This window comes from the organism of the source record quoted next, unplaced genomic scaffold (genome assembly GCF_019419815.1).
Source record: "Pyrus x bretschneideri cultivar Hongxiangsu unplaced genomic scaffold, Pyrus_bretschneideri_v1 Contig2, whole genome shotgun sequence".
In the NCBI taxonomy this organism is placed as follows: Eukaryota; Viridiplantae; Streptophyta; class Magnoliopsida; order Rosales; family Rosaceae; genus Pyrus; species Pyrus x bretschneideri.
This window is the reverse complement of record NW_025999501.1, coordinates 1,989,950-1,995,000: the sequence shown is the minus strand read 5'-3', so window position 1 is coordinate 1,995,000 and position 5,051 is coordinate 1,989,950.

The window sequence follows — 5,051 nt, the reverse complement described above, 5'->3', positions numbered from 1 at the left end:
AGGGGCAACCTATCAAAGACTTGTTGATCGGATCTTCAAAGAAAAAATTGGAGAGACAATGGAAGTCTATATACATGACATGGTTGTTAAGAGCAAATAAAAGAAGGATCACCTGACCCACAATCATTTGACCTACTCTGGAAGTACAATATGAAGCTAAATTTGAAAAAATGTACCTTCGGAGTAGCCTCGGGCAAGCTTTTGGGATGCCTGGCCACCAAGTGCGAAATCGAAGCCAACCTAGATCAGATCAGGGGGATCATGGAGATGAAATCACCTAAAACCATGAAGGAGATACAGAGCTTGACAAGAAGAGCGGTCACTCTCAGCCGATTCTTCTCGTGATTGGCTGCCAAGTGTAAATTTTTCTTCACTGCAATAAAGAAAAGTAAAGGCTGGATCAACCATTGTGGAGAACCTTAGGATTTACAAACAATTCATATTGTGTTCATCCCCATTATGGGTGAGCTCCGCGGTGGAGCGTGGTTGGTTGTGGATAGTCTTATAAATCCAGACCATATTGAAATGTATGCTGATCATATCTTATGATTGCAGATTCATGCTCATCGCTGTGTCTTTATTTCTAAGAACCAGGTCATTATTTCCGTGATTACTCTTTATTTTGGTAAAAAATTTGCATGATCAGTTGGACTTGGATCCATTTGTTTTCAAGCCATCTTTCAGTGCATGTGGTGCAAACGACGGAATGATAGAAGTTCCATCTTGGCAGAAACCTTAGGTTAAAGGGCATTCCAAGTTGGCTCTCAAAAGTAACAAAGTATATTACTTCATGTAGAATAATCTTACAAATTCAAGTCCAAGGTATATGTTTTCCTTTTTCATTATACAGTTCACAAGCTTAGATCCCCGTTGTCGAACCACAACATCGTAGTGCAACGAAATTATCAATTAGTAATACTACAATATCAGACATTATTCTAAATAAGTTGAGGTTTGGATGTGGTGGTGGTATCGAAATTAAGCTCATAAGTTGAAGTTTGTTGACATCAGACGCTGTCATCACATCCAAACTTTAATTTATTTACGATACTACCATCACTCTTTTTCATTAAGTATTTTTTTTCATTAAAAATTGTTATGTGAAGCCACCTTTTAGTACCTTTTTTGGCAAAATGTCCCTCGCCAACTTCAAATCTTTATTTCCATAAAAGGGGAGAAGTCATTAAACACAGAATGAAAACAAATTAAAATGAAAACAAATTAAAAAGTGCAAAAAACAATTTGTTCTTTAAAAAGGTAACTGGGAAGTTGGACCGGAACTTGAGTAGAGATTTTTCGGTGAGCCGAAAGTACATTAAGTGTCATAATATAATTGATTAGAAACATAAAAATTTGTTTTTAACTAAATGTATTATGACAATTAATGTACTAGGCCATATTCCCAGCACAATGAAAAATTTATCGAGCTTGAGGTCATCAAATTGTGGCCTTGCGCCCGAATGCTGCCATCTTTCTCCCTATTTTTTTCTTCTCCTCACCCTTCATATACAACTTATGCTGTGCATTCTTCTTGTACCTCACTTTCTTCTCCCTTGCTTCTCTCATCTGCCTTGCTTCTCTCTGCCTTGCTTCTCTCCTTGCTTCTCTCATCTGCCTTGTTTCTCTCATCTGCCTATCCTTGTTTCTCCTTGCTCCTTCTTCCTTCTCCTTCTCACGCCTCTCTTCCATCATCTTTTCCATAGCTTTCCTTTCCGCTATTGTCAGACTTCTTTGTCTTCTGAAACACATTTTGTTTCCTTTTCTGAAGTTATATGAATGACATAAACATATACATGCACACATGTATATATATATATATATATATAGAGAGAGAGAGAGAGAGAGAGAGAGAGAGAGAGAGATCGAGGTTGGTTTGGAGAGATGTCAGTTGCCTCATTCGTTGTTTTTCTTGGTTGGTTCTCAGGGACAGCCGCCTCTTTTCACTAATGTTAGAGTATTTTCACTAAATAATTATTAAGAATGACCAATAAAAGCAATGGATTTTGTAATGTGATGCTAAATGATAGTCATTTGTTGTCCGTTGTAATAATTCTCTTGGAAAAGAATAATAGCTAGGTACGTAGTAGTACAAATTAAAAAACTCAGAATTTCAAATGGTCATTCTTTATAGAATATTTGGGTCGATTTATAGACATAGACATTCTAGATGACAAATGATCCGATCGGCACTGGAAACTTAGATTTTTAATTGGTCATTCTTTATATTTTATAGAAAGACTTGGAATAAAATATGGCCAATTAAAGTAAAACTTAATACTATAGGCAGACATTATATAGACAACAAATGATCATCACTCGGCATTTCATGAAAACCTGGACGTTAGAAAATTGAGAATTTTAATTGGTCATTCTTTAAACTATAGGTAGTCATTCTAGACAAGAAATGATTGGCACCAAAATGAATTTCATTAGAAAATTTAGACCTATAATTGGCCATTCTTGACCAATTGGGATAAGCTACACTTACCACATATTTGTACTATCGTTCTAATAGAGGTAGGGGTACAAATATGTAGTAAGTGTAGCATTTTTGTCTAGTTGAAAGTCGCAATAAAAGTATCATTCCGAGATTTAATATAATTTAAAATCAAAGGATTGTACAGTATACTATGTAAGATTTTGTTTCTAAATATATAGAACAACCTTTAGATTAGTAAAACTCGACTTAGATTCTCGTTGTCTATCTATGTTATTATACGTGAATTTGTAAGGTTACTTTTAACATACAAATGGTAATGTATTATTAGATCGGGATGTCACATGGTGGTGAACCGTTCCATGTAAGTTTCTTTGACGTCATCTCTTTTACTAAAAAGGTGTAGAGTTTTATAAAATATAATACTCCCCAGATAGAACAAAAAATCTAATGTTCATTCAATACTCGATTTTCATATACAACCTACTATCCTCTCTGTGGACCATGATTTTCCAGGACTAGAGCAGCTAGCTCAGAAGTCCAATTATGGACTCAACAGCTCCGAGTGAAGCTAGATCAGACAGAGTAGTGATGCCACCATCATTCTGCTCTGGTGCAATAGGCAAAGTTCGAGTGACACCACTAGAATGACCATGTTTTTTCCTCAAGACTTGAGATTTGATCTAGTGTGGAATCAACTAGATCTCTTATAAGTCTTGGAGTTCTACAATCTAAGAATTGGCGTGCGTTGCAAGTAATCACGACTCTTAAGAGGTTGTAATATCTACTTCTAAATATCCTCTAGCATTCTCCCAGCTTAGGAAGAGGATTCTATCAGGTTTATCTCTCAATGGTATAAATACATCCATCTAGGGTTTGTCTCTGCTAATGCAATCTTTGTATTAATTTTCTTGCCTACTACTTAAGTCTTAAAACTTGCTTACTAACTTGGCCGTCGGAGAGTCAACCCCTCTCACCTTCGTCTTAGGCTTGCTCACGGTTGTTCTTTATTTTGTAGGTTGCTAGGATTTGTGTCTCCATCATCCGCGGTAATGAAAGTGGATGGCTCCCTGATTGATCACGAGCAACCGCCAGTCTGCTTCATCTTCGGCTTAAAGTGAGTCATCAGCCCCTAGTGCTACTATTATGGCCAGTGGGTCTAGGCCATGACTGCTAAGGCGGCAACAAGGATGAGTCCGACCACCCCATTGCCCCCCGCTCCACAATCTGCCAGGTAACTCAGTAGCACCTGTCGCTTCCAGTGGCCCTCACCACCCCCCACAATCACATCACCCCCATCTGGCAACATTGAGGCCGAATCAGCCCTCGTGGAGTGAGGGGAGGCGGAAGGACACCTCCCTATTAAGCTAAGGAATAAAAAGACCTAGGGCATTTTTCGGGGCTTGAAAGACAAACCATATCACTCAGAGCACCTAGTCTAGGATCCAGATTGTATACCTTGCTAACCATTGCCGAGTGTGCGCCAATGTCAACAGTTTGTTGACCCACGATTGCGGGGCCCTTATCCAGAGCAAATGCCTATGGACGCTGATTCGTGGATTTCGCATCGGTGGCAAGTTCGTGCCGAGATGCACCGCCAACTTATGGTAAGTCCACAACTAAGTCATGTTCATAATTTTTTAAATATTTTTTTAACATTTTGTTTTTAATTAATTTTTTCCTTCTTCATGAAAATTTGCAGTCCAACTTCGTATGGAATGAACGAGACAAAGGTTGTGTGGATTACATCAACTAGGTTTGGAATTGACGGTACAATGAGTGGAAGTACGAGCTCCACACTATGACACATGTCTGACACTAGAGGCAGCACAGGTGAACCCTCCCAAGGAGTTCCTGGAGAGGTTGGGCGAGTGGCATTGGCTTTGCACTCAATTTGAGAGTGAAACGTTCTAGGTAATATTTTTAGTTTTATTTTTACATTAATTTTATTTTTGTTGTATATTTTTTATTTATCTTAATTTAAACTAATATTTTTTAATATATAGAAAAAATAAGTGGCAAAAGCCGTACGAGCACCACTCAAGTTCTTGACCTCTACCTTACTGGGTCAAGGAACAGTGAGAGGTTGGGGAGAAGTTCCCAGAGATGGTGGTCTGGGGGGAAAATCCTGCCAACTATGGCAACGATGTCACGAATAGGATTTATGTAAGTATTCTTCCAAAACTTTGTATTTTACTTTACTATAATTATGGTTTAAATTCCAACTGTTCTAACTTCGTATTCTTTGTTTTTTAGGCTTCAATGGTATAGAAGAAGGATGAGTACCTCACCACTCTATCCCAGCAGCATCCTGACGTGCATGTGGATGAGTTGACACCCGACCCAAAGGTGTCTTTTTAGGTGTTGATGGATGGGTTGGTCAAAGGAAGGGCAAGAAATTTTGCGGCCTTCGAGCATGTTGGGTCTGGGAAGTCAGGTCATGGTCTTCATCGAGTTCCATTGCAGCGACCGAGACTGACTCTTGACTTCAATAGGTGCATGAGGAGTTGGCACGTTAAATGGAATTAGTCCGCCATTACTTTATGGTCGTATCCCAGAGCTTTTTAGCTTCTGGCATTACGATTCCACCGTCACTACTTGAGCTTGTGCTGCC